The sequence below is a fragment of the Sciurus vulgaris genome (genome assembly GCF_902686455.1).
Source record: "Sciurus vulgaris genome assembly, chromosome: 16".
NCBI classification, from domain to species: domain Eukaryota; kingdom Metazoa; phylum Chordata; class Mammalia; order Rodentia; family Sciuridae; genus Sciurus; species Sciurus vulgaris.
The window spans coordinates 79,432,403-79,451,204 of NC_136477.1; the positions used below are offsets into that span (position 1 = coordinate 79,432,403).

Here is an 18,802-nt window from a genome sequence, read left to right on the forward strand (position 1 = left end):
CACATTTGTAGGGCTTCTCTCCAGTATGAATTCTGCTGTGGCAAATAAGATGTGCTTTTTTACTAAAAGCTTTGTCACATTCTGTGCATTTGTAGGTCTTCTCTCCAGTATGAATTAATCTGTGGTGAATAAGGTTTGATTTTTCACTAAAAACTTTGTCACATTCTTCACATTTGTAGGACTTCTCTCCAGTATGTGTTCTCTGGTGGTGAGTAAGGCTTGATGTTTGATTAAAAACTTTGTCACATTCTTTACATTTGTAGGGCTTCTCCACAGTATGAATTATCTGGTGGTCAATAACATGTGTTTTTTTATTAAAAACTTTGTCACATTCTTTACATTTATAGGACTTCTCCTTAGTATGAATTCTGTGGTGGTGTGTAAGGGCAGACTTTTGATAATATGATTTCTGATGTTCATTCTCAGTTGCAGTTTTCAATATTTTCCATTGTTTTAAATAGTCAAGGTCACAATTTCCATATTTTCCATTTATCATTTTTTGAAATATATGTTTTATGCTCTGGTCTGGTGAAAATTCTTGGGTATGATGAGAAGTCATGACTGCAATAAGTCAAAATAAAAATTATTTTACTTACTAGACTGGAATGAATTTATTTTATCTACATTGCATGCATAACATATGAAATCATAGAAATGTCAGGACATCATCAGGCTAGCAGTTTAGTAAATTCAAAGTCATTATTATTACTCCAGAAATATATAAGTTAAATAAAAATGTACAGACAAATTAACATTGTAAAAATTACCCAAACTATTGTACAGATCACAGTATCCAAGATGAGTATCTTACTAAGGAGAGTAATATAGTAGTGGGAAGGAAATATGTTACTTTTATCTACCACAGACTTTTCTCCTCTGTAACATTGCATTGTTCAAAAGGAAAACTCTACCAGCTACATTCACTCTCAGTAGAATATGGGAAATAAGAAACATACACAAACAATTGTGGCTTTCTTGAAGAACATCTGAAATCTGCTTTCTGTCTATCATGACACAGGGACCTGAAAATAACATAGATTTTAGATGATAATACCACATATATTCAACAAAGGTAAAGAGGCTATGGATTCTTAAGAAGACACATGGAAAAATTTTTAATTTTAAAAATGCACTTATATCTGGAAGATTCTCCATTAAAAAAAGTTTGAGAGGCAATAAAAACATTGCACAGCCTATGTCCATATTACTTGGATGAAGTCAACACATGGCAATCAAGACTAAGAATTTTTGTTTTATTTTCTGTGTATTATTTGCTGATTTGTTTCACTGACAAATTGAACTTTGTGTATTTACTAAGTTCATCATGATATATATATATATATATGATGAAATAACTAAATGAAATGAATTAACACATGCATATTTCATACAATTATCAGTTTTGTGCTTATAAAGTATTGCATTCAGTCTTTTAATATTTATCAGGAACATAATTCACTACACTCACCATGTGGTACAACAAAACACTTGACCTTCTTTTACCCATTAATATAAAAATTTGTAGACTCTAACAAAATGCCAACAGTCAACAACACACAGGACCTGGTGGCCACAATTCTACTCCCTGAATTTCTGACTTCCACAAGTCAAATGTTCCTAATAACTGACTTTCTGTGTCTGCCTTATTTCACTTAATGCAGTCTTGCACATTCATACTATGTCAATTTAAATGATATATTTCTTTTTTTAGCTAATTTAATAGTGTATAAATATCACAGTTTTACTCATTTGATCATTGATGAGCACACAGTTGAGTCCATATCTTGAATATTGAGAACAATGTTTGCACTGAGCACAATAGTGAATCTCTCTCTTCAACATGCTTATTAATCTCTTATTGACACATATTTAACACTGGCATTTCTGGATCACAAGGTCATTTTTATGTGTGGTGCTTGGGATTAAGCCCAGTGGTGCTATACCACTGAACTACAACACAAGTCCTTTGAAAATTGTTTGAGACATGGTGTTTCAAAATTTCTGTAACTTGCCTCCAACTTGAAATCCTTTTTAATGGCCCCCAGTTAGCTGGGATTGCAAGCAAGTACCAGTGTACTTGCCATTTCATTCTTTATTTAAACACTTCCATACTTTTTTCCAGAATAACTATATAATCTACTGTTGACTGGTTTATTAATGAAAAAATCAATTAAAAATACTACAGCACAAAAAGATAAAGGAAAGCATGGCTTAATCAAAGTAATACAATGAAATATTAATAATTGAACATCAGCATAGGGAGTTACAAATTACCCAAAGAGCAATAAATAACCATTTGAAGAAAGTTTCAAGAGCTAAATTCAGACAAAAATTGTTAATATAAACAAGCAGAAATTGTTAATGTAAAGAATTTCTTAAGGAAAAGTTTCTAAAAGAGGTATTCATGGTGTGCAAAACCATCCAAGCAACATGGGAGAGGCTGAGCAAAGAGGATTATAAGTACCTATAGAATATATAAAGAATTGGGAGAGGAATGAAAGATTGCCACTATGAAAAGCAATGAACCACAAGATAAAACAGAAAGCAAAGTAAGAAAAATAATTATAATACAGAATACAACTTACAAATTGGAATAGTGAGTTCACTTTCAAAACCTATTGGATTATGAAAGTATTATTACAAGACACAGATCGAAACAAAAAGCTTGACTAACAGAATTAAATCTAAAACAGGGAGCTACCAAGTCAGTTCCAGTAGAGAGTATGGCCCTCTGGGGTCTTCCATTTCAAAGCCAGCAGATGACCTGAGAGTCATAGAGAAAGGCTTTGGTCTTTGCTGTGCAGACCGCTGGAACTCCCATTGGGTCAGCCTACTGCTTTGCCCAGGGTGTGAAATGTGAAGGACTGGCAAGCCTCTCCCCCTGTGTTGATGACCTAATGGCAACATTTGTTGGGGGCTTTGCCATGTGGGCTGCACCGGGATGGCACCTGGCAGCAGCTGGAGGTTGCTTTGATCACATCGGTGGTGAGGAGGTTGATTAACATAAGCACACCCAGGTGATTTATCATTGGCTGCATTCAATTAAGTCCATGCACACAACGCATGCACAGGTGTTCCCGAGTGCTCCTACTTGTGCCTGCTCATTCTAACCTTTGCCGTGATAGGGCAGCTGGCTCCTCACCTAATCTCAACTGGTGTGGCCCCGCCCTCTGCCTCCTGGAGGGAATATAAGCAGGCAGTAGGTGGAGGGCAAGGAGAAGCAGCAGTAAGCAGAAGCGGCAGTAAGCAGAAGCAGCAGTAAGCAGGAGCAGCAGTAAGCAGCACAGCAGTAAGAAGCAGCAGCTAGGAGAAGCAGAAGCTAGAAGAGAAAAGCAGCAGCTAGCAGAGAAGAGAAACAGCTAGCAGTAAGAAGCAGTAGGCAGCGGTAGAAGGCAGATCGTAGAGTGGAGAACTGAGAACACACCTCTAGGTTCCACCCTTTAGTTCACAGGATGCAGGTCACACCTCTAAGAAACAGATCTCTGATAAGCATAGCAAGCCTGTCTTTCTCTAAAACATTCTCTAAGCAAAGTTTCTCTTCTTCTAAGCAAAGTCTCTCTTCCTGATAAGCAAAGTTTCTCTTCCTCTAAGCAAAGCCTATCTTTCTCTCAAAATCTCTATTCCTCTATAAATTAGTGAATATAGGAGTATTTTATTTCCAGTCCACCTCCAATAAATACCCACGCAATTTTTGCCATGGGCAGTGACAAGCATTGACCAGTTGGACACCAGACCCAGGACATCTGTGCTTCTAAGTCTCCTGGCCCAGTCCTACCCATCCTAACCAAAGTAGGTGCTAGAAATTAGCACCTTTGGATGGCAGGTCATGGCATGTTGAGAAGAATGGCACTAACCAAATACATGGAGGCCAGCAGGGGCTTTGAGGGCCCAAGAAGGCAAGTAAATGCTGCAAAATTTTGCCAATAAGTATAGGCTAGGGGCCTCTGTGATTGCTCTGTGCAAGCCCCTGGAGACATATTGTCCTGACAAGGCAAACAAAAAACCATCCTGGAAAGTGAGAGAAGCCCTGAGGCTGGATGATTGGAAAAGTGAGCACCCTCAAGCAGTTGTTTGGTCTACCAAAAAGAGAAACTGCAGGAAAAAGCCCACCACCTTCAGAAAGATTTACTGCCTAATTATAGATAAAGGCCTGTGTATATAATATGAAAAAGCTGCTCTGAAAGTGACTTTGAAGTGGAGCTGTTAAGCCACTTCTAGTAGTAACAATTGTCCATGTTCGTTCAGTGGGTTAGAGAACACAGAGAAAACTTTGTGAGAAGAAAATGTTCTGTGCCAGATTATTTATACACAAAACACCTTTTTTAATATTACTTGTTACTTGTGTGCATTTTACTCCTCACTACTCTACATATATTTGACAATGCTAACTACTTTTACTGAAATATCTGGACTTTCTAGATGTTTTAAAGTGCTTGATGTATGCAAAAGGTAGAAGTGGTAAATTACAACACATCTTGCCATTTTTTAATTTAAATATCTATGAAATTTTTTTCAGGGGGGCAGTAGCCAAACCTCCTATTGAGTAATATACACTGTGTGCTGGTTTTCTGGATCAACATATCAGTGTGCTTACAATGAGGCAAGAGTAACCATTGTACTTATGTCTAAGCATTTCATTTCATTTTGCTGTGTATTTAGTGTGCATAAAAGACAAATGATTCCTAATATACATTTAGTTTTTCTAGATTTTGAGAGGTTTTCAAGAGGATGCCGGTTTATGACTAAAATATAAGCTGGTAAACAAAATTTGTAGGTTTTGTGCTAAAATTCTAAGGAAGGATTGTCTTCCTAAAATTTGAGCATTATAGCACATTGCATTGATGAAGGGCCATAATTTTCATATTTTGAAGAAATTTTTAAATTATAGCTATTGTTACATATGTGCAGTTTATTCAAGACCATCAGGTACATAGTAAACAAATTGAGTCCTTAATTGAATCATATAGTCTATCTAGATGATTAGAAATGCTCAGTGTATGCTACATGTAGAGGTAGCAAAATATTACTTCATAAGATTGAATGTTCTCTCTGATATGTGGATGCAAACACACAATATGGTGGAGAAGGGAAAAATAAAAGTTCATTGGATTAGACAAAAGAGAATAAAGGAAAGGGAGGGAGAATGGAAATAAGACAATAGAATGAATCAGACATAAATTTCTTATGTTCATAAATGAATACACAACCAGTGTAACTCCACACTGTGTACAACCACAGAATGAGAAGTTATATTCTTTGTATGGATAATATGTCAAAATACATTCTGCTGTCATGTATATGTAGGAAAGCACACAAAATATTTAAAACAGAAAAATAACAAATCTAAAAGAAATGCAACTGTATGTAATATACAGGAAACTCTAAATATAAGGAAAAAAGTAGAATGAAAACAAAAGAATGTAAGAATATTACATACAAAACTGGCCAAAAGAAAGTTAGCATGGTCAAATTTTGATACAGAAAACTATAAGGGTAAAGGTGAGCAGACTGAGAGGCAAGCACACAGGACAGCATACAGCATGAAATGGCTCCCATGTGAGAAAACCGGTTTTGTTTTATTAGCTACTCCAGGGTTATATCAGGTTACAATAGTGTAGTTAGCTTTGCATATGTACAGGTCATATAACTTATTTGCTTCTCAGAGTCCACTAGTACCAAATGTTTTTATAATGGCTAGAGAGAGGAGCTGCAGAATGTTCCTAAGTCAGGAAAACAGAAGGCCTTTATTACCTGAGGAGTGTGCTCACTCAAATGTTTATGCTCCTCTGTACTTTTCTATGGCCTGAACCTCTACAACTCCCCTTTTATGTTTTGTTTGGCCTTTTGAATAGACACGATTTGTCTTTTGTTTAAAGAGGGTGGAGGGAGAAAGTAAGGCAAATAATGGCAAAAACAAGCACAGCAAAATAAGAGAAATACCAGTAAACATCCTCCAATGAAAAGTTGCTCAATTCATGTAAAATTTGGTAGTCATAAGGCTAACCACTTTAATAAATCTCAACCTCCATTATCTTGCTGCACCTTCCTTACAATGTCTTTAAAATCATCCTATTCTTTCTGAATGGGGTTACTATGATGAGTTAAATTCAAACAACACATATTATTAAATTCATGGCATCCCTTATGATATAACAATAGCAAATAATCAATAGCAACCCTATAATCAAGAACAACTTGATGGATACAAATTTTGGAAGAAATAACAATTTCCAATAAGCAGACCCAAATATTATAATGAGTACAAGAAGCCAAAGTGAAACAGTTTTCTGTACAGTGGCACCACCAACAGGGATACAACAAAAAAATAACACAATCATAGTCATGAGAGTTGTGGAATTTGGGGTAAGTTTTGCAAACAGAACTGTAACCAAATTTTCTGGGGTACATTCTAAACACATCTGGGCTAACAATTTTTGGGCAGATGTTTTTAAACTTTTTATATTTTCCCAAGTCACTAGATGATTAGAAGTCTTGGGGCCCCTTGGGTTTCTTGTTCTTATTGAAGCTTCCTTTTTTGAATCAGAATCTTTCATCATCCATGATCAAATGAAAATCGAGAATCAGATTGTGAAGTTCTTAATGTCAACTCATGATGATTGACAGAACTCGTAGGAATTCAGGAAGAACCTGTAGGAGTAAGAATAGCAGCATATCCTTTCCCCCATGTAATCAAGGGTGCAAGGGGGCAGACCTCAATAGTTTACATATATCTTTGGTATTGGTATATTAGGGGTTAAGTATCTGTCCAAGGCACAGGAACAATGATGTGTATTATCTTCATATTGTACATTAAGAGCATTCATTTTGAACCAGGTAATATTGACATGAGTGAGGCTAATTCCCATTTTTGTTTTTGTTTTAAAAGACACATTTTAAGCATACAGTGTGTACATTCAACTAAGGCCTGTCTCGTAGGATTGTGGAGAATTCCATGGGTTGGAATTATATTCCACTGATTACAAAATTGAGCAAATGCACTAAAAGTATAATCAGGGGCATTTTCAGTTTTTAAATTATGTGATTTACCCATGTTGGCATTGCAGAGGAACAAATAAGAGAGACAGACTGAGACCTTCTCTGAACAATGTGCACTGGCTCATATAAGGCCTGAGAATGTATCTAAGAAACATGTAAGAAAGAATGAGGTGGAAGGGAGGAAAATGAGTTACATTCATATGCCAATGGGCATTAGAATGTAAACCTCAAGGGTTTACAGTTTCCCAAGTAGGAAAACAAAACTGTGTACAAATGAGAGCGACTATTAATGATTAAATGGGCCTGTTGAGAGGAAACTGAAAAGGTTTTGTTAAAAAGTGAGCATTTTGATGGAAGAAATTTTGCAATTCCACAGCATGTAAAAGAGAGAAATAGAAAAATACAGTCTTTTAGATCTATTACACATAAGGAAAAATCCTGAGGGATTAGATTAGGGTTAGGCAATCCACATTGAAGTGAACTCATCAGTTGTATAATTTCTCTTAAATCTTGTAATAATTTTTATTTCCCTGATTTCTTCCTTTATGATAAATATGGGCATATTCCATGGACTGGTAGAAGGTTCAATATGTCCCAACTGTAACTACTCTTGAATAAGGGCCTCAGCAGCTGCCACCTTTTTCTTAGACAATGGCCATTGTTTCACTCAGACAGGAGTGGTGACATTCCATTTTAATGGCAACGTGGTAAGAACTACAGAGGACCCTACAGAAAAGGTAATTCAGCAAACATTTGTAACTTGTGTAAGATGTCTCTACCCCACACAGGAAACAGAACTGCCACAATGTACTGTTGTACGTGAGTAATAATATGGTGTGGGTTGGAAAGGGCAGAACATCACAACCATAGACACCTTTTAGATACCTCTTCATTATTGTCTCCTATGCTCTAAACTGGGTTGGCCCTTTATAAGGGCCATTCACAACATCATATTGAAAGGGGTATAACTGTAACATCCGTACTGGTGTCCAGTAACCCTGTAATTAGTTGCTCATTTAAACACAGGGTTAACTTTGGTCCATTTTCAGTAATAGGTAAACATGTTCCAATGATGGTAGAACCAAATCCTGCATTTTATCTTTTATTTAGGTGTTAGGCAGTAATATAAGGAATCACAATTAATTGAGTGATGGAGGATATTTTGGGGTGATTCAAGGGCAAACCTGAATGTATGGTATAACAGTATACTCAGAATAAATTAATCCAGTAATTATAAATTTTCTTCCTTTAATACTGTGGGAGCAGGGCAAAATTAATCTTTGAGTAGAGGTCCTTGAATTTGGGTAGCAATTTTACAAACTTCCTCAGGGAGACATATTTGAGCATCCTCAGTAATAATCAAATCTATCCCAAAACTCCCTCTAGTGGCATGAAAGGATTTGTGGATGGAGCTTTTGTTGAATCAGAAACATTTGTGAAGGAGACATGCAACGGCAGGTGAAAAGGGTTCCCTGTCCTTTCATCCTGGGTCAGGGGGAGACCCATAATTAGGTTTCCTGACATGTCTGTTTTAGATCTGTATTGATTTGGCCCAATGAAATCCTTTATGACAGATTGACATTTTTTATTAGGCCACTTTTGTGTCCCTTTTTTTTTTTTTTCTCTTACAAATATTTTGAAGATGGCTAGGATTTTTATAATTGTAGCAAAATTTATCATTGGGGGAATTAAAGCAGTGGCCAGTAAAGTCACTTGGTGAGTTTCAGTTCCAACATTCTGACATGCCTTTATTAAATCAGAAAGCACTTTATGGTAAAGAGATTTCACCAGTTCTTTTCAATCTTGGTTGACACTTCTGTAAGATAATTGTGTCGTCAGAATATTGGCAGACTCCAAATTGTATATTTGTCTTTTGATAGCTTTAGTCAAACAGGTAACAAAATTAATAAAAGGCTCCTCTGAGGCTTTTTGAATTACAACAAAGGACTTGGAAGGATCCTGAGTGTCTGGGATCCTTTCTCCATGCTTTACAAACTAAGGTTCTAATTTGGGCAATGGTGGCTACAGGCAACTGAGTTTGTTGTTATAATGTCCCTCTTTGACCCATGCCAAATGAGTCATCATAATAAATATTGGCATTTCCCTGAACATTATCCTAAGCTTGAACATGGGATAAATTAGAGTATTCTTGTGGAAACAATATTTTGGGCAGGAGAAGTAACCATCTTCACCAATGCTTTCCAATCACTGGGAACCAAGGCACAACCCATTCCCAGCCCCTATATCATACTGAGCATGAAATTACTATTAATTCCACTCTCCAACACTATCCTTCTTAATTATTTAAACACAGTAAAAAGCAATTGTTCATATTTTGGATATTTAGCATCATTTTAATCTAATCAAACTGTCAGTGTGTGAGTTTCTCACTCAGCAGCTGTCTGCCTGAGACATTCAGATAAATGAGACCAGACTGGGGGAGGAGAAGGAGGAAGAAGGGAAGGAGAAGGAAAAACTTCAGTCACAGAGACTACCAGAGAAGTTGGCAGCACTGTCAAGGCTATTTTTGAGATAGCATCATGACACTAATACCAAGCTTGTAACACAGGTATAGGAGCCCACAGTCACTCATGCAGCTTTTTACCTAAATTTTCCCAATATTTGGGTCTTAACGATCAGTGCTCCAAATACTATGGACAGGAAGAATCTATTTCAGAGAGCAAAGTGGCAAAATCAGCATCAGTTACAGTATGTTTAGCCTCACAAAGCAAATAAGAAAGTTCACTCCAATGTGTTGCTGCGGATATTTGTTACCACCTGCAGCAACAATCTCACGGGTATTTATCGGAGGTGGACTGAAAATAAACTACTTCTATTCCTGAGCTGCTTCCTTGCTTGCTTGCTTGTTCCCTAGCTTATAGAGGAAGAGAGGCTTGCTTGATTTTAGAGGAAGAGAGGCTTTGAGAGGAAGAAAGTCTTTGCTTAGGAGAGAGAGAGGCTTTGCTTAGAGGAAGAGATGCTACACTTATCAGTGAGGCTACACTTTCAGAGATGCTACTTCTTAGAGTTCTGCTGCTGCTTCTTAGAGGTGCATCCTACATTCTGCGTACTAAAGGTGTGTGCTAGAGGTGCATGCTATCAGAGGTGCTTCTTAGTGGTGCATTCTTAGTTCTCTGTTCTGTGATCTGCAATCTGCGTCCCGCGACCTAGAGGAATTCCTTCATTTGGGATCTGCAACCTGTGACCTAGAGGAATTCTCCTCTGAGGTGAAGAGAATGTCTTATATACCTATGGCAGCCAATCATCTTAGGATTAGCACAATTGAAGTACACCCCACGGAACCAGTCAAGAAAGAATAAGGAACATCTGTTGACCACTAGCACAAAGGAGACATTAACTAATTAGGCAAAGGTAGATCACACCATGTTAACACTAATTAACACTAATTGTGCCACCTCTTGGCTCAACACCAGCCACCATCTTAGGGCTATCCAAACATGTCTCTGCATATCCCCCTTTTTAGTTTTAAAAAGGTGAAGAAAAGTAATGGATGCGTGATAGCTATCACTACATCTGGATCAACTGTGCCTGTCTTAGGTGTGTACATGTCCTAGTGACATTCTTACCCATCATCGGATAACCAAGAAACTTATCGTCTTGGCTCCTGTCTTAGGTTGATATGTCAGCCACACAAGACTTCCCTGTCTTTGACTACCAGCTGTCCATTTGAGACAACCAAGCAGTTCCGGCTTCTAAGGCAGCAAGTGCATTTACAATAATCTTATCCCTTTGTTGGTGTAGGCACATCTTACACATGCAGTAAAATGCTAACACAACAGACATATGAATAAATCTAAGTTTCCCAAAACTGGGGACATGTGTAGCATCCATTTGTCATAAATGACTAGGCAAAAAGCCTTTTACCAACATGAGGGACTAGAGAATGTGTTACATAGAATGAAAACAAGCAGCTTGCTTTACTGAAGAAAAGATGAAAACCATCTGAGTGGCCAAATCAGCCCCATGATTACCCTCATGTAAAGGACCAGGCAAGTTGGTGTAAGCTCTAATATGTCCAACAAACAAGGGCTCCCCATGCTCCCACAAAAGCCCCTGCACCTGCAAAAACAATTTGAATGCTGGAGTACGAGGGGCCACAGGTCTGGCCACTCCAATCTGGGAATCACCTGAGCGATGCAATCACTATCAGCAAAAAGATCTGTTGCTCCTTAAACTCTACAAGGGCTATGACAGCTGCTTCCATTTCCACCAATTAAGCCGATTTTTGAGATGTATGATAGTATCTTGGTGAATAATTACTGCAGCAGTACCATTAGAAGAAACATTCAGGGCCTTAGAAATAGGTTGTTTTTTACAGGTAGAAAGGATTATGACGAGGAACCATCTGAATTTGACATTGCTCCCCTCTAAAGTTCTGTACATTTGCGGGCCCTGTGCTCCATTTTTTAAATGATTTTGTAAAATCTTGCCCTCAACATCAGTAACTAATCTGCACTCATTAGCCCAATGTTTTCTTTTTCTGCACTTTGGGCAAAGACCTGGGGCACGAACTGTAACAGATTTTACTGTAGTCATCTCTTGTCTTTTGTTAGGGCATTGTCTCTTTGCTGCTGTGTATATCTGTACATACACTCCAGGATCATATTGATTTTGTGTGTTTATTGAAGCATATTGGCCTTCTCCTATTAGCATATCAACATTTCTACCAGGAAACCTTGCTACTGCATTTCTGCAAGCAGTTTCAACAGCTATTTCCTGCCACTGAGCTCTCCAATTCAGATATTGTCCTCCAGATAACACTGCTCTGCATAGCTGTTTCCAATCAGTCTTAACTGCCTCTTTAAAGTTTTTCTAATGGTTGATGGTATCTCTATTTTGGTCCTCAAATACAGGCAGGTTCCACAAATTTTGGGGTTCTTTGTATTATATGCAGTTCTCTCCTACCTTTTTCCCTTGTTAAGCTTTCACTACCACTTAGTTATTCCTTTTTGGGGTTCTTTGTATTATATTTAGCTCTTTCATACTTTTTTCCCTTGTTCTGAGTAATTGTTTTCTAAGTCACTATGTTCTTTTTCCCATTGTGACACCTTGAGCAGCCTTTCCTCTATAAACCCTGGGCTTATTATTACTAGAGTTTGAATATATGATTGTCCAGTGGTTTCCTTCACTGTTGTGTTTTTTTTGACCTTTAGCAACTTTTCAATGTTAACTCACTTATTTTCTAGTTCCTCCTCTGTATCTCCTTCCTCCTCAGAACCTCCTTCCTGCTCTTGGCTACTGCAGCTAACCTCTTTCTCAATCTCTTCTAGCACTTCTCCTTCTTGTAATATATTTTTTATGCCTTTTTGAATTATCCTTTCAGACTGATTCCGTGATATTTCCGAACCCATCTTATGCTGCTAAATAAGTTTGATACAGGACGAACAAAGACCACACTAACAGTAGTACAAACATACAAACAATAAAAAATACATGCACTCCAGAGCTCCTTCACCATCATGTCATTACCTTTTACTACATCTTTTTTAACCTTAATCATTTGGGTCTTTGAAATTTCTGACCCCATTTTTTCTTACTATCCCTCATCCTTAAACCGCTCTGACCAGAGACTTCCATGAGGCTCCTACTTTCCCTCACCCTATTCCTGCGAGGTTCCTACTTTCCCTCGCCCTATTCCTGTCAGGTTCCTCAGTTTCCCCACTGTGCCAATTTCCCTTTCCCTGTACAGGCCACCATTTGTTGCCACCTGCAGCAATAATCCCACGGATATTTGTTACCACCTGCAGCAACAATCTCGTGGGTATTTATCGGAGGTGGACTGGAAATAAACTACTTCTATTCCTGAGCTGCTTCCTTGCTTGTTCCCTAGCTTATAGAAGAAGAGAGGCTTGCTTGATTTTAGAGGAAGAGAGGCTTTGAGAGAAAGAAAAGGCTTTGCTTAGGAGAGAGAGAGGCTTTGCTTAGAGGAAGAGATGCTACGCTTATCAGAGAGGCTACACTTTCAGAGATGCTACTTCTTAGAGTTCTGCTGCTGCTTCTTAGAGGTGCGTCCTACATCCTGCATCCTAAAGGTGCATGCTAAAGGCGTGTCCTAGAGGTGCGTGCTAGAGGTGCATGCTATCAGAGGTGCTTCTTAGGGGTACGTTCTTAGTTCTCCATTCTGCGATCTGCAATCTGCATCCTGCAACCTAGAGGAATTCCTTCATTCTGCAATCTGCAACCTGTCACCTAGAGGAATTCTCCTCTGAGGTGAAGAGAATGTTTTGAATACCTCAGGTAGCCAATCAGCTTAGGATTAGCACAATTGAAGTACACCCCATGGTACCAATCAAGAAAGAATAAGGAACATCTGTTGACCACTAGCACAAAGGAGACATTAACTAATTAGGCAAAGGTAGATCACACCATGTTAACACTAATTATGTGCCACCTCTTTCCCCAACACCAGCCACCATCTTAGGACTATCCAAACATGTCTCTGCACCAATGATGACATTGAGGATCAGACAGGGAATTTCCCATAACTTACCAGTGGGATCTGTACCAGTTGATAAGAGATTCATGTCAAAGCCTATTCCAGGTGGCAAGCTACCCCTTCTCCCATCAATACATCCAGAAGCATTCCTGTTTAGGACATGAACTGCAAGGGTAAAGGTAAGAAAATAAAGAGGCAAGCAGACAGGATGACCTATAGCATGAAATGGATCCCACATGGGAGAGCCACTTTTGTTTCATTAACTACTCCAGAGTTACATCAGGTTACATTGGTGCAGTTATATATATGCATGTGTAGATCATATAACTTGTTTGCTTCTCAGAGTCAACTAGTACCAAATATTTTTATAAAGGCTAAAGGAGAGAGGAATTGCAGAATATTCCTAAGTGAGGAAAGCAGAGGGCATTTATCACCCAAAGGGTGTTTTCACTTAAAGTCTTATACTTCTCAATACTTTTGCATAACCTGAACCTCTATAGAAAACAGTTTAAAATGTGAAGTTATATGAGATAAAACATATTTTAAATTAAAAAACTTAGAAAAGAGGCAAAGTAGAATATTATATAAAGATAAACGTACCTTACCTTAAAATAATTCAATAAGAATAGTTACATTTCAACTCACATCATACTTCCCAGATATAAAAAGGTAAGTTTGAGAAAAGTAAATACATATATAAAAAGAAATGCTATAATACTAGGAGACACCAATTCAAACTTACTGTAAAGAAAAAGTCAAACAAAATGGTTATCACAAAACAGAAGATTACAAATAATAATTTAAGCCAATTTGATTTATATACTAAATGTCCTCAGTAGCAAATGGAATATTAAACTGGACAGACTAACTGGTAAGAAACAAAACAAAGGTTTATACATATAAAAATATTTAAATTATTTTGTAAAAATTATAGAATACCAGTAGAAATCAAAAGTAGAAGTGATGCTCAAAATTCCACGAATATTCTTGAACATTGTCTTGTTCCAGAATTCAATTTTTTTTTTTTTTTTTGTAATGGGGATTGAACTCGGGGCACTCAGTCATTGAGTCACATCCCCAGCCTTATTTTGTATTTTATTTAGAGGCAGGGTCTCACTGAGTTGCTTAGTGACTCATTTTTTTTTTTTTTTGCGGTGCTGGAGATTGAACCCTGGGCCCTGTGCTTGCAAGGCGAGCACTTTACCAACTGAGCTATCTCCCCAGCCCCAGTGACTCACTTTTGATGAGGCTGACTTTGAACCCATGATTCTCCTGCCTCCACTTCCTGAGCTACTGGGATTACAGGCATGTGCCACCAAAAGATAAAATTAAAAGACCTTTGTAACTTCAAAGTTATCAAGAGACTCCATGTAAATATCTATCAAACTTTCAATGTTATTTTTTACAAAAAAAAAAAAAGAAAAAGAAAAACATAGTCTAGCAATTTTATGGAATCTCAAAATTGTATGAATATCTCAAACATATTCAAAATATACAATTGGGAAAGTAAACTCTCATAACTTAAAAACATTAAAATTCACAATATTCAATAGGTAATACTGACCTCAAGTTAGAAAGATAAGCATATTGAATTCTGAGTGTAATAAGCCCTTACATACATAGCAAATTGTGATATATTTCCACATCAGTATTTGTTACAGTATTATTCAACAGAGCTGCTATGAGGAATCAAATCAAATATTCCTTGAAATGAGTGGAGGAGGCAATTTGGAATATAGAATCTACAGAATATTTTTAAATTAAAAGTTATGCATTTTTGAAAAATCTATATTCAATATAAATGTACAGTTCATTATATTAACTGAAATAAGTCTATCAAAAACAAGACCATGGCAGAATTCTTCTCCTATAAGATACCTAAACAAAACAAACAAACAAACAAACAAAAAACACACAGAAAGCTTTCTGAACAGAAATGAGAATTACATAAGTGCTGGGAGCAGAAATGAACCTTTATTTACACAGGAATTGATTTACTGATTTTTGAGTGGTAAACTTTCTACAGATATGTTACATAACAATTTGAATTTACATTACTGAACACTATATTTGATATGTTAGAGAAAGCAACTTTTGTGGTTTTGATCAGAATTAAAAATTTAAAACAACACAAAAAAGATAAAAAGAATTTTAAAAGTGTTTGAAAACTACTTTAAAGGGCTATGGTTTTCACCCTATAAATGAGAACAAACTCATGAATATGTAGATAAAGGATATGCATGTAATACCACTACTAAGAATTCTGAGGCAGAAAGACTGCAATTTCAAGGCCATCCTCAATAACTTAGTGAGAACCTCTCTCCAAATATAAATAGAAAGGGGCTGGAGATGTAGTTTATTATTACAGCACCCTGGATTCTATCCCCATTACATTACCATACAGAAAATTTACATTACTATGTACATAGGTGGGATGCAAAACCAATCCAGAAAAAATACAAAAGTCATTTAAAAAGGTGTAATATTTACACAGGTAAGTAAAACCACATATAATTTTGGCAATAGAAATAAGGATCATGCATATCTTAATTTCAACTTACATTGTTCTAATTTGTGAAGTAAGGAAAATTGCCATCTAATTATAAAATATAGATTAAACAAAAACAGAATTAAGTGATGTGAGAAAACTTACTCTACAACATGAAATCTACTCTGAAAGAAAAAAGAAAAAGAAAACTTAACCAACAAAATTATATATAAAGACAGATGTATTATTTTATAAGCCCTTTAACATTACTACAATTTGCAACTGTGACTATAGACTCCAAAGAGAATTCATTGTGAATCTTGAATTTTATTTCACAGAAAATCCATTATAAGTTTTCACAAAGATTTCTGATAAGGGAATTTTAATGAATAAATACATAAGTAATATTATATAAATTGTTTTATGATATTAATTTATTACAGAGGTTTGACCTAGATTTCTCCAAAAATGTGACCAGATTTCCTAGAGACCCACAAATAATGGAAGATCTTTTAGATCATGCTGACATTCTCAAACAAAGGGGTGTTTTGGTGTTTTATTTGAATGAACTGGCACATCATTGGAGAAAAAAAGGAAACTTTAAAGAATTTGAAAACATGATAAAAATAGGGCAGTACATGTTCAATGATAATGAGAAATAAACCTAAATTTCTGAAAAATCTTTTCTGCTACATAACTTCTCCATCAACATTTTGAAGTTTGGCTTTCTCCTTGACCTTTGGGTCTGTCAACTGGAACCACTGCTTTGTATAGGCCACAATATTTCACATCACTGAATTATTTTATGCACCAGTTATCTAAAGTGAAGGATATATAACACATCAAGAAAGGGAGAGATTAAAGACTAAAAAGAATGTCATTAACATTTTATCAGTACCAAAAATGCCCTTTTTTCTTGAAAACACAAGTATGAAACTCATTCTTACAGAGAAGTTCCCAGAAGATATTCTGAAGCGGAAGTAAATTAAATAATAATAATATATTAAGAATTTGTAAGGAAAGTTATGCTTACCCAGGAAGACCAAGTTTCTGTAGTTCTCTAACATCACATTTCTATGTAAATTTTTCTGAGCAGGCTCCAGGCATTCCCACTCCTCTTCAGTGAAATCAACAGTCACATCCCTGAATGTCAACAGTTCCTGAAATAGATATAGGTAAATAAATAGCACATTGACCACATGATCACTCAGTGTTTGAAATGAGAGTTAGAAAGACCCTCATATGGTGGGGTAAAGGAAAAATAACAGAATGAGACAAAATTCATTACCCTATATACATCTATGATTACACAAAAGGTGTGACTCTACTTTGTGTGCAACCAGAGAAAAAACAATTGTACCCCATTTGTGTACAATGAATCAAAATAAATTTTAAAAAAGACCCTCATGTAGGTGATGACTTTATTAAGACATTTTTAAACACAGTGATATTATCTACCTAAACTGCATATATCTCTCATAGTAGAAAGTTATGGTGATTAAGAAAGGGAATTCTCAAATTTGAATTATATAACAATGAATCAGGTATTCATTAAAATGTAAAATCTGATTTAGTAGTTCTGGGATGGAGTTGGGTTTTCTGAATATGTTACAAGCTCTCTAGTGATTTCAATTTCAGTAGCATAAGATAAAATTTTGAAGTGCAATAAGGTAGACCACTAAAGGAAACATTTACTAGTGAATTTGAGTTCAAATATTTTATGGTATTTTATATATGCTATTAAAATACCAAATATCAACAACAATCCTGTTTGGATTTTGTTTTGTTTTATTTTTTAATTCAAATTTATTTTCAAAATATAAAAATTACACATATTCATGCAATTAAAAGTTTTGATACATGTGTATATTATATGATCTTTATAAGAGAATAATACTTAGATTTTCAAAGAACTTTTTTTTTAAATATTGGTTCTAAGTTCTACATGGAAGTAGAATTTATTTTGATGAAATTATACAAGCAAGAGATATGTCTTAGTCTAATTAGCATCCTATTTTTGTAGGTGGGCATGATGGTGGGATTCACTAAGATATTTTTTATATGTGTACATAGAAAAATTATGCCTGATTTATTCTCTTTCCTAATTCTATCCCATTTCCTCCTTTTGTTCAGCATTGTCTACTTTACTAAACTCTTCTTATCCTCCCCCACTTTATGTGGTTTATCTTTCACATAATCAGCAAAAATACTCCACCTTTGGATTTTGGGGATTGCCTTATTTCACTTAGCATATTATTCTCCAGATTCATCTTTTCCCTGCAAAAATCATAAAGTCATTCTTCTTTATGGTGGATTAATATTCCATTGTGTATATGTACCACAATTTCTTATCCATAGATCTGTTGAAGGACATCTAGGCTGGTTTCATTATGCTCCTATAAACATTAATGTGCTGTTTCACTATAGTATGCTGATTTTAAATCCTTTGGATATATACTGAGGAGTGAGATAATTGGGTTAAATCATGGTTCCATTCTTTGAGGAATCTCCATACTGCTTTTCAGAGGGGTTGAAACAATCTGCAATCCCACCAACAATGCATGACCATTCCATTTTCCCCACATCCTCATGAATATTGTTACTAGTATTCTTGATATTTGCCATTCTGACTGCAGTGTGATGGAATCTGAGTAGTTTTAATTTTTTATCTAATATCTAGAGATGTTGAACATTTTTTTCACATATTTGTTGATCATATTTATTCTTTTGGGAGGGACCTCTTCAGTTTCAGTTTATTTTACTACTTTGTTAATTTTTTAAAAAAAATTTTTTTAGGTGTTAAGCTTTCTGAATTCTTTGCTTGTCCTAGCCATTAACAACATATGCAGGTAGGAAAGATT

The 18,802-nt window shown here is 36.0% G+C and overlaps 1 long non-coding RNA gene across 1 annotated transcript in view; it reads right to left on the reverse strand.

The window, feature by feature from the left end:
* Positions 1-333: 333 nt before the first annotated feature.
* Positions 334-18,802, reverse strand: part of LOC306646876 — a 55,206-nt gene continuing 36,737 nt past the window's right edge. Inside the window, exons 2-4 of the long non-coding RNA XR_013759993.1 lie at positions 16,975-17,101; positions 13,508-13,618; positions 334-561 (exon numbers count right to left, since the gene is read on the reverse strand). This is a non-coding gene — a long non-coding RNA (uncharacterized lncRNA). The remainder of the gene's footprint in view (positions 562-13,507; positions 13,619-16,974; positions 17,102-18,802) is intronic.